This window comes from Triticum aestivum, chromosome 1B (assembly GCF_018294505.1).
Source record: "Triticum aestivum cultivar Chinese Spring chromosome 1B, IWGSC CS RefSeq v2.1, whole genome shotgun sequence".
In the NCBI taxonomy this organism is placed as follows: Eukaryota; Viridiplantae; Streptophyta; class Magnoliopsida; order Poales; family Poaceae; genus Triticum; species Triticum aestivum.
In genome coordinates this window covers 36,926,814-36,938,829 of record NC_057795.1, presented here as the reverse complement: position 1 = coordinate 36,938,829, position 12,016 = coordinate 36,926,814, and the positions used below count along the sequence as shown (strand labels likewise).

The 12,016-nt window shown below is 46.8% G+C and overlaps 2 pseudogenes; one reads left to right on the top strand and one right to left on the bottom strand.

Moving 5' to 3' along the window:
- The first annotated feature begins 2,452 nt into the window (after positions 1–2,452).
- On the top strand, positions 2,453–10,941 carry LOC123076535 (zerumbone synthase-like; annotated as a pseudogene).
- A 699-nt stretch (positions 10,942–11,640) lies between these two features.
- Positions 11,641–12,016, bottom strand: part of LOC123076524 (triacylglycerol lipase SDP1-like) — a 29,918-nt pseudogene continuing 29,542 nt past the window's right edge.

The window sequence follows — 12,016 nt, the reverse complement described above, 5'->3', positions numbered from 1 at the left end:
AGTTCAAATTTGACCCGCTTCCAACTGAATCGGCGGGAATTTGTCTTTTTCACCAGAGGTGGATCAAAACTTTTTACACCCAACCATTTGGTCAATTGTGAATTAAATATGGCCTAGTATTTTAGAAAATTGATTTGGTCCAATTTTGCAACAATTATTTGGGAGGTCCTTCACAAAAAACCTCCTTTTGGGCACTCGAAAAATGGAAAATGGCTCTTTCGTCCAAAGATAATGAAAACTTCCTTAGGCAACATTGTTTTCCATTCCAATATGCACCCTTGTGCACAATATGAGATCATTTGAACAAACTATGCCATGAATGTGGCCATAAGATTGATCATTTGGCTCGAAAGCCATTGATCTCCACACGTGATAGCTCGTTTCTCAGAACACTTTTTTAAAATAATTTCCGTATTACAAGTTTATTATTTTTCCTGGAAACTTGGTCATATATAATGACACAATGCGAAGGTTTTCCAATTTTTTGTTTTTTTTTGAATTTTTTATGCCCGTTTCAAAATGCGGTCAAAACGGCGGGCTTGACCGTTCCTAGTTAGTGGTTGAATCTTGGAAAACTTTTGATGTTTCTATGATTAAATAGATACTTATATACCTAGAAATGATTTTTCAAAAAAATAAAGAGCAAACTACGAGGCAGCTACAGTTCAAATTTGACCCGCTTCCATGTGAATGGGCGGGAATTTGTCTTTTTCACCAGAGGTGGATCAAAACCTTTTTACACCAAACAATTTGATCAATTGTTAATTAAATATGGCCTAGTATTTTATAAAATTGATTTGGTCTAATTTTGCAATAATTATTTGGTAGGTTCTTCACAAAAAAAACCTCATTTGTGGCACTCGAAAAATGGAAAATGGCTCTTTTGTGCAATGAAAGTGAAAACTCCCCAAAGCAACATTGTTTGGAATTCCAAGATGCACCCTTGTACACAATATGAGACCATTTGAACAAACTATGCAATGAATGTGGCCATAAGATCAATCATTTGGCTTGAAAGCCATGAATCTTCACACATGATAGCTCATTTTTTAGAACATTTTTTTAAAATAATTGTCGTATTACAAGTTTATTATTTTTCCTGGAAACTTTGTCACATATAATGACACAATGAGAAGGTTTCCCAATTTTTTTATTTTTTTGAATTTTTTATGCCTGTTTCAAAATGTGGTCAACGTCGGGCTTGACCGTTCCTAGCTAGGGGTTGCATATTGGAAAAATTTCGGTGTTTCTCTGAATAAGTAGATACTAATGTACCTAGAAATGATTTTTTGAAAAAATAAAGAGCAAACTATGAGGTAGTTGCAGCTCAAATTTCACCCGCTTCCATCTGAATCAGCGGAAATTTGTCTTTTTCACCAGAGGTGGATCTAAACTTTTTACACCCAACCATTTGGTCAATTGTGCATTAAATATGGCCTAGTATTTTAGAAAAATGATTTGGTCCAATTTTGCAATAATTATTTGGTAGGTTCATCACAAAAAAACCTCATTTCGGGCACTCAAAAAATAAAAAATTAATTTTCCGTGCAAAGAAAATGAAAACTATCTTAGACAACATTGTTTGGAATTGCAAGATGCACCTCGTGCAAATATTTGTTAGCTTATTCACAAAAGAATTCATTTTGGACACTCAAAACATAAAAATTAAAATGCTGACATGATTTTACACTTTATTTTTATTTGACCACGGCCAATTTTGAATGGTCATAATGTCCAATACTAAATGGTCATATCGTATACACGTGTACCGCGTTCTGATTGGGCCATAGCCATCTCACGCGGATCATGCGTCAAGCACCGTTGGATGCTCGTGGATCCAATGGTAGCCCTCGCCCCCCACCCTCTCACCACCTAGCCCTAACACAACCCCCACGCCCCCGCTTCCCCACCTTCTCCACCTTCTCTCCCTCTCTCCCTTCTGGATCTAACACCGCCGCATACCACCCCCCTTCTGGATCCCCCCATCTCCTCGCCGCCGCGACCGCCCTCTCGATCCACTCCTCTCCCTGCCCACCGCCCCCTTCCTCCTCACCCACCGCCCCGACCTTCGCTCTGCTCCGGGATCCATCGACCGACCCAGGCCGTCGTCATCACAGGGTTCCGGCGCCCGCACCTCGCCCCCTGCCTCCCCACCCACACGGCCACGCCCTACCTCTCCTTTGTCGCAGACCTAGACCTTGACAACTTCGCTGCATCCCTGCCGCAGCCCCGCGGCTCCTCGTCGTCCTCATCTTCCTCCTCTCCCTGTCTGTCGTTCCCCCAAATCAGTCGCCGCCGCTGCCGCCGGCGAGCTTGTCCCCCTCAAATCTCCCGCCGCCGACGGCCTCTCCTTCTCTCCCAGGCTGCAGATCGAGCCGACAAAGTCAGGTTGCGGCCAGATCTGCAGGCTCGGGATGGGAGAGACGGAGAGGGAGAGTGGTACGCCACCACCATGCCGTCGTCGAGCTCCATCCGTCCAGCACCTCCGCCATGGAGATGGAGACGGAGCTCTTCTCTCCTCCCCAACCACGCAGTGCAGCGTAGCACAGCGGCAGAGGACCCCTCCCCGGCGCCTAGAGTACGCACGCCAATCCTCCTCCCGTAACCCTAGCCCCTCTCCTCCCCTCCCCACCCCTCAACTTCTTCGGGATTTGTTGGTCTGACCCATGCGGTTGGTTTGTGCAGGTCATCACCATGGAACGCGTGAACGAGGAGCACCATCCCCATGGCCATGGCCATGGCCTTGGCCATGCAAGGCCCTTCCTTCCTTCCTTCCGTCCGTCCCTCTCTCTGTGGAGGCCATGGTCTGAAGATGTTCTAAAATTTGTTGGCTGACTCTCTGTTTGGAATTCACAGGTTGGTGAAGCAGAAGAGAGGGTTGCGTCGTACGGGCACTGGTGGCCGCCCGGATCTGTATGTGTACATGGTACGTGAAATCTGTGCCAAACAGTTTGCGTTTGGATGATGATTTGATTTCTGAAAGTAGCTAAATGTAAGCTATGACTGAATCAGTATAACTGAGAGTCAGTGTCCAACTTCTAGATGGAGTTAGGGAGTTGTTACTTATTGGAGTAGTAATTTCCAGTTATTCAGTAGAGAGTAAGTAGAATCTGAAAGCAATTGTTAAATCTTATTAATTTATCCTAGTTCCACTCACAGCCTCAGTTCTATAATTCTGGAAGCCAGTTGAATCCTGAACACTGCACACTTCAAAAAATGCTTCCAAACCACATAATTTCATTCCTTGATACAGAAAGTACAACAAGTTCTGATATATATCGATCCTGCTTTCCTCATACCAATAAAGCATGTCCATAACTTTGGATTATATCAAAAAAATTGCTAAAAGAACAAACGCCCAGTCAAAGCTCGGAATGATTTTATAGTTGATCTGATTTGCTTTTAAACTGTACCTGTGTACTAAACCCAGTTTCAGTTGGCCTTGTATTTATATTGTCGTCTTGTTTGTCGTTCTGCTAGTCTCACTACAGTTAGCTCTAACAACCCAGTTCAGTATTTCAATTACGGAGTGGCCTGTCCTATGCTGTGTCCTGCCACTCAAACGTATTTTGGGGGCTTGATCAATCATTTTATCATGATTGAAAGAATAGCCCATAATTTGCTTCTAGTTTTAAGCTAAAAAATGTTTGTTCAGTAAACATTATATGAAGATTGTTACTGCCATGCATGCACATTATACATTTTGTTCTTCTCTATCCATGCTTACAAGTCAGGTTGTTTTTGTGGCATCCAGGGGCACAATGCTGGTGCTGGTAGGCAAGCTAGAACCCATGGATTTGTAAACTGGCTTGGATGTGTACTTGGTCGCCGGGGTTGGATGAGGACGACGGCAACAAGGTGAGACCATCGTGATCCACCCTCCTACTTCCTTCTCGTGATTCCCTAACTGCTCAACATGTTGACATGTTCTGAACATCTGAAGCTTGCTGTGTGCAGGGTGACTAGTGATGTTCAGTGTTTATTGTGTGTGTTTTCTACACACACACATGGTCCTTACGTTTCAATCTCCTCTGCTGCTTACTGATAGAGTACTACACACGTACAGTAGTTGAGTAGTAGTGTGTAGGGACTCTTGAGGAAAGTTTACGTACTTAAACATTATGCTTAAAATAAAAGTTGTAATTCCCTTGTAGTAGTATGTTTATGAATGGCTGCATGAAATGATTGTCCAGTACATCAAATATTTGAATCGGGGTTAATGTAATCACTTGCTGCATCCTGTTTGATTGACCGGAGATGCTAATAGGAAAGCAAAGCAAATAGGAAAAGCATGTGCTGCTACTTTTGCTTATCCTCCGCACACAAGTAAAGCGAATCATCCTATTTTGATTTCTTCATTCATGATGCATAAAATTCTGGTATTGTGTTCATATAGCTAATCTGCTGGTGTTGTGCATAAAATTCCAGGATCTTTGCGTGTAAGTTCTGGCTGTAGTGCCTATCTTTAGTAAGATTAAATTGCTACTGTTACTGATGAATGGTTGAGTTCTACTATTACTGATGAATGGTCCTGTAGTGTGTAAAACTGGTAATTATGATGCATTGGTCGTCCATGTGGCCTTCTTTTTTAATGCATATATATGATGTAGTTGATAGGCCTTGATCTCAACCTCTCAAGTTTATGTTCCCTTGTGTGTAGTTAACTTGTCATTTTTATTGGCAAGCGTGTAATGATTTTATTAGATTTTTTCTCCTATTGCCGTGTACAGTATGTAGAAAAAGGTCTATATTACTGAGGATATATAATGTAGAAGTATAGAAACCATAAATTCAAGATTCTGCTATAGCATGCTCAATATATATTGTTATAGAATAGCGTTCTAAAAAAGGTTGAAACACCATGGTCTCATTCATTTGTAGGAAGTAGAAACACTAAGGCTGACATGCACTTCACCGATTTCATTTGTTTTTTCCAATTTAATTTTGTGGATAGTAAATTTGCGATTGTATGCCCTTTGTGAAAAAAAATTGCATTTTACGTTTCCATCCCCTGTAATGCTGAAGCGTGGTTCTCTGATATTCTGCACCACTGAAAGGCTGATATCTTGTATAAATTTGGCTTTTGGCAGGTAATCCTTTTCCCTGCCATGTTCGGGTGCATCACTCTGATGCCGATGAAGGGTGAGATCTTGGTCGACACTATGGAGAAGACCCTGAAGCCTGGTGTATTCCTCAAATCGGGACTAATAGAAACCGAAGGGCCACTCCAAGCTGTCAAAGGGCACTTGTAGAGCTTGTGGTTGTGATTACACTTGTAGAGACTTGTAGAGCTTGTGGCTGTGATTACCATTGTATCTAAGTTATATGATGTAACATACTTATTTTGGCTGTTATTTGAAGTATTATCTTATTTGAAGTATTATTTGTACTTTCTGGTTGTTTTGATTTGAATATTGGTTATTTATTTACCGGTGAATTGAAAATATGGACCCACATATTAGAACATGACAATCCGGACCCATTTGAGTACTGGACCCATCTCCTAAAAAATACGAACCGTTCAGCCAAAAAGGCCTCGACCCAAAAACAAAAAAGGCTGAAATATTAGGCCAGGCCCATGTAGCAGACCGGAATGACAAAAAAATGATAACTAAAAAGGCCGAATTGTTGGGCTAGGCCCATGTAGAAAACTGAATTGGACCGGGCTGAATCTTGTGCCACATCAGCTTGCCACGCTGGATGCCTACGTGGCCTGGGGAGGTTGCTAGTGACCAAAACGCCACAGTGGACATATTTTGGTCATAAACGTCCACGACCATTCCAGAAGAAAGGTCGCTATAGTCAGTTTACGACCGCCAACTTTTGACCTTCTGTTTTTGGTCACAAAAAGGTCGCAAATGAAAAACCATGACCTTTTAGTGACCAATAGTGGTGGTCACAAGTTGACATATTTATTGTAGTGGGCTATGAGCCGACTGGACTGTATTTGCAGCTACAGATCTGCTTTGAATCCTATTCCGCGACTGCGATACAGCTGAATTTTGATCTCCTGCTGCCCGGAGTAAATCTCTAATCTGCAATAAACTTCTGCCAGCCTCCGACTGGGAAGGCTGAATTGACTCTGCTATACGGGCCGCAACTGCTAAATTTTCTGAATCGGAGTTCGGTATACCTGAGTCGGTTGTGGAAAGAGTTGACGTCGACTGGAATCCGGAACGCGTTGTCACGCACGCTCGTCGAGTGCTTGCTGAAGGTTCTCCAGTCGAGCGCGTTCAGCCAAGTTGGCCAAGCGCGCGTCCTCTAAGGCACGAGCCTCGGGAGTTTCTCCAACGATAGGAGTATGAAGCGCATCCATGTTCCGGCGGCGAAGTTCTTCCCTTTGCAGCGAAGTGAGGCGCTCGGGGAGATACTCCTCATGGGCATGCGATGGATCGCCTCCGCCGTCGCCTCCGTCAGCGCCATAAAAAATGGGAGGACCGCGTGGTCCATCGACCATCAGAACCTCCGCCGCTGGATCACTGCTGTCGCACTCGGATGTAGTCTCTGCGGAGCCAGTTGACAGGTCGAACAGGTCGTAGAGAGATTCGTCGGGCTCGATTGCCGCGACTTGAGGGGTGGACGACTGGCGAGCCACTGCGTGTCTCACCTACCGCTGAAGCCTCGGCCGACCGGAGGGGAGGACGACACAAAGACCGACCGATACTTGGTCGACGGCTGCCGCAGGAGGGGAGTACGACACAAAGACCGACCGATACTTGGTCGATGGCTACCGCAGGAGGATGCCGCGGATGCACGCACGGAAGTGCATCGCTCCGCAGATTGGGAGTGCGTCGATGTCGAGCGGAGCCTCCTGAAGCCAAGCAGAGTCATCGGCGATGAATGTGAGCGCGCCGAGACGGATCTCGCGGCCCTCAACCAAAACTCCGCCTGAAACCATGATGAAGGAGATCGGAAAAAATTGCAACTTCTCTAGTAAGTCGCTAAGACACCTGCCCCATGGTGGGTGCCAACTGTCGTGGTTCTAAGTCTGATAGTAGTGTAGGAGGGTACTAATGGAGAGGCAAGATCCTAGCTATGGAGTAGTTGTATACACAAGAGATTTACGAGTTCAGGCCCTACTCGGAGGAAGTAACGACCCTACGTCTCGGAGCCTGGAGGCGGTCGACTGTATTATATGCGTATGAGTTACAGGGGTGCGAACCCTTTACACTGAGGAGGGGGGTGGCTTATGTAGAGTTCGCCAGACCCCTCCGTCCCTCAGTTATGCAGTGTTTAAGATACATTAAGATTGGGCATTACTGGTAACGCTATACATAAAGTGCTATGATGACCATAAAAGCTACTTAATGACCGACCGTTTGCGTGCAGAGTGACTTTAGATCTCCTGGCTGTCGAGTGATTGGCTTCATGGTCGAGTGTGTCGAGTGGAACACTTCTGAGTCGATTGACAGGTGGTTTCTTCTAGAGATGTCCTTGGGTAGGGTAGTTTGGACAGGTCCATGACCCTACCCTTGGTACATAGCTTCATCATCCAGCTCCTTAGCGATGCATTGTATCTCATGGGCCTGGTCCAATACAGAACGGTTATCAACCATTTTGTAATCATGGAACTGCTCCATAGCATACAACTCGCTTCCAGCATCGGTTGCGCCGAACTTAACTTCGAGCACATCCCACAAATTCTTGGCAACGCGCACATGGAGCTATGTGTCGACTAGCTTGTCTCCGATCACAGTAAGAAGGACTCCAACAAAGATGGTGGTTTCCTCCCTAAACACATTCTCCTGTTCAGGAGCAATCATTACCGTGGGAGACACATCACCAACCCAGAACACGTTCATTGTTGTGAGCCACAAGGTAGTCCTCGTCTGTCAACGCTTAAAATGCGTTCCAGTATACTTTTCCGGTTTCAGAGTAGCGGCGAAGCCATGAGTCGAAAAGTGCGTAAAATAAGGTTTTTGGATTGTTGGAAATCTTAGCACTTTTCTGACTAATCTAATCCACGAGTAAACAGTAAGCATGGCAAATATGGTATGCATCTCATACCGATACCTAAGCATGTGAGCATGTACAGTACATAAAACCGAAATATCTATGAACAGCATATACATGAACGAGCAAATAGGGGATGAACGAATCATACCCTCCGGTTGGCCAGGCCAACGCGGCGGCGGCAGCGGCAGCCTCAGCATCTGCCGAGGCCTGGTCGTCGGGATGGGATCGCCGGAAGCAGCACAGAGAGAGGAACAGTAGATGACGGCTAGGTTTGTACGAGAGGGAGTGAGTGAACTGAGTTAGGGTTCACTCCACTGGCCAGCACCTTCTTATATAGGCCTGATCCAGGCCCACGACTGAGTCCGCGAACAGCCCACAGTCCAATGTGCTCGGCTCATTCCCGCAACCCGCGGCGCGGCACGGCGCGTCGTGATGAGGCGAGGCGAAGCGACGCGAGGCGGGCGGCGGAGGAGGAGGAGCGCGCGTGTACAACTCCTATTTCCAAGCTCCCAATAGCAAGTGGTAGAGCAGCCCTTACAAAGAAGTCTCACTCTTCTTACTGTAGCTGTATGAGACTAAACTTCCCACACTTCCCACCACTTGCCGTACACATGCATCGGCCTTAGAGATTAACTAGGGATTATTGTCTTATATAGGCCTAAGCACATTCATAATCCATCACTATGTACATAAATGACAAGAATACAAAACAAAAGGGAGACGAAAGGAAATCTACAATATATATATATAACCTAAAATCTAAAAAGTACATATGCACTATTTAGAGACATCGAGCGGCCGGCTCGCGGACGCACGATTGGGCCATCACAAGCGCTATATGACAAGGTCCTGGCCCATCCCACCGACAGCCTCTCTGTCTTCCCCGCACCACCCGCATCTCTCTCTATTCTCTCTCGCTCTCTTCCCCACGGATCTGGATAAGAGGGGGCTCACCGGCCTCTCCCCTCAACGCTGACCACCAGGAGCCTCCCACTAACCGGCCACCACGCTCCACCGGCGGATCGGAGGAGGGGAGGACCACACCGGCGTGGCTCTGCCCCAAGGTCGTCGTCGCACCACCTCGATGACGGTTGTCTTGGCCGCACCACCACCAGCCTACTCCACCATGGCGTCCTCTGCAACTGCCCAGTGCTCCTTGGGCAACCAGATCCAGCCCCATCGCTGCCGTGCCCTGCCGTTGTCGACGGGGTGCGGCCGTCGTCTGCTTCCTCTACCCGAGGCTGGTTGAGATCCTACCTCTCCGGCTCCAACTGAGCCCACTACCCCCCATCTGCTTGCTCTTTGATGATCTCCTCCACGCGCCTGGACGCCATCATGGCGGAGGTGGAGGATCCTCTGGTCACGGTGGCGTCTGATGTCTGTGTCACACTGGCGGAGATGGAGCAGCCTTCGGTGGTGGTGGTGTCTGATGTGGTCTTTCCGACGTCATGATCTGTGGGCTTTCCTTTTTAGTGTGTAGTTTGTTGGGTTGGCGCAGGTCTGTACCTGGTTATCCTTTTCTTGGATCAGGTGGACCGAATCTTTCTTTTTCTGGTGGCCGCCGCTCTGGAATGCTAGGGAGCAGCTGACCGCTCCCTAGACTCGTCCTATATATAATTACCAAATCACATAACAAACGAACCAAAGGTTGGAAGAATAGGTTCCACTGGTTACCGGCGGCGCTTCGAGTATCGGCGAAGCCATCATCCGCCTCTTCAGACAGCACGGCGCCAAGGTTTGCATAGCAGTCGTCCAGGACGAAACTGGTCAGCAGCTCTGCGACTCCCTTGGAGGCGACTCCGATGTCCTGTTTGTCCACTGCAACGTCACAGTGGAGGAAGACATAAGCCGGGCCGTAGACGCAACGGCAGAGAAGATCCGCACCCTGGACTAGGGCTGGACCAAAAGCTCTTAGCTCGCGAGCTTGACGACTGCTCGATAGTTCGGTTCGTTAAGCTCGTAGCTCGCTTCTTAGAGAACAGAGCCAATCATTGATTTTAACTCGTTAAGCTTAACAAGCTTAACGAGCGAGCTAACGAGTTTCACGAGTAGCTCGTTAAGCTCGTTAGTAACAACACAACACATATTTTCATATTACGTGACAAACTTTTTGTAGCACCTCAGCCCATCTATTTAATCAAATCGACATATGAGACAACAAACTACTTTATTTATTTTTGTAGTCACCATATTTCATCTTGAAAACCATACCTACAGATTCATTATGTATATTCTAACACATTATAATCTGTTAACGAGCGCTCGTGAGCACTCACGAGCTTAACGAGCTTAAAACGAGCCGAGCGGAGCAGGGTTTTCTGCTCGTTAATCTTAACGAGCTTAACGAGCCGAGCCTTAACGAGCATGAGCTTAACGAGTACGAGCTTAACGAGCCGAGCTGCTCGTTAGTCTAGCCCTACCCTAGACAACATGGTCAACAATGCCGGCATTACAGGCGATAAGGTCACCGATATGCGGAACCTCGAATTTGCCAATGTCAAGAAGGTGTTGGACATCAACGTGCACGGCATGCTGCTGGGCATGAAGCACACGGCGTGCGACATGATCCAGGGCAAGAAGGGGGCCATCGTGTCACTGGCGAGCGTCGCCAGCGTCCTCGGAGGGATGGGGCCTCACGCGTACATCACGTCAAAGCATGTGGTGGTGGGCCTCACCAAGAGCGTGGCACTGGAGCTGGGGAGGCATGGCATTCGGGTGAACTGCGTATCGCTGTACGCCGTGCCCACCGCGCTCTCCATGCCACATTTTCCCCAGGGGGAACACAAGGGGGATGCAGTGAGGGACTTCCTGGCCTTTGTTGGTGGTGAGGCAAACCTGAAAGGTGTTGATCTGCTGCCGAAGGATGTCGCCGAGGCGCCGAGGCGGTGCTCTAGCTGGCAAGCGAGGTACATCAGCGCGCTCAACCTCGTGGTCGACGGTGGATTTACATCTGTGAATGGAAACCTGAAAGCATTTGAGGACTAGTTGAAGTTTTTAGCTGCATTTGTTACTTGGTATCTGAAATCATTTGAGTACCATGTCTGATTTGCCTGTGTTAGCATGTCAATAAGGTGGGTGATCATGTGTAAAATTGGATAATTATTCTATATTAGTGCTCAAAGACAGTGTTGATTATTATTGATATTACTCTGTTGAACCTGTGAGATATGACAGGAGCCTGTATAAAATTCAGTTAGAGTTTCACAAAGACTTCTGTGGCAGTATATCTGCGAAATAGAAACCAGTGAGCTTCAACATTTGAGTTGGAAGCCCTATTAGTTCATATAGGATTTTTCTCAGAATTTTTGTGCGTGTATATGATAACTGAATATGTGTACAGAAATGGATTTCCAGAGTTGTTATAATGTGTGTTTAGTTTAGAAGAATCTTGAGGCAGGGTCTGTGGTACAACAAACACTGAATTCCATTTCTGTCGACGCCAAGAAAGGCTTCTATCAATGTATCATCAATATCAATCACTATATGACACCACACAACAGATATGCTGCTATCAGAAGTGGTCTCTAAATAGACACTGCAATTATCGTATACATCATTGCTGCTGCAATGAACCACTAATAATTATTTAAAATCTAGCTTAGCATCTTTGCTGCTGCAATGAACCACTAAGAATTATTTAAAATCTAGCTTAGCATCTTTGCTGCTACAATGAACCACTAAGAATTATTTAAAATCTAGCTTAGCATCTTCGTTATCGTCAACGCAGTGTTCAGGCGAAGTTACAGAATCTGAATGAGAATCCAAGGGATTGTCAGCGACATCTTTGTTATCTTCAGAGCCGTTAGAAGCAGCTGAGACGGCATCACCCGAGTCCGAATGCGTTCTGTCCACAAATGCTTCGCATAAGGAGCTTTGCGCCACTTCAGGATCTCCGTTATGCCCCGCAACAGCCCCCCGCGTCCGCCCCCGCTCGGGCGACTCGGGGGCTCCCCAACCCTAGCCGCCACTGGGCCTAGCCCATCTTCCTCCCCTCCTTCCGCCGCCGCCGGCTTGTGCCCGGAGGCCGACGGTGGTGGCGGGGGCTCTTCCTCCCTCCCGC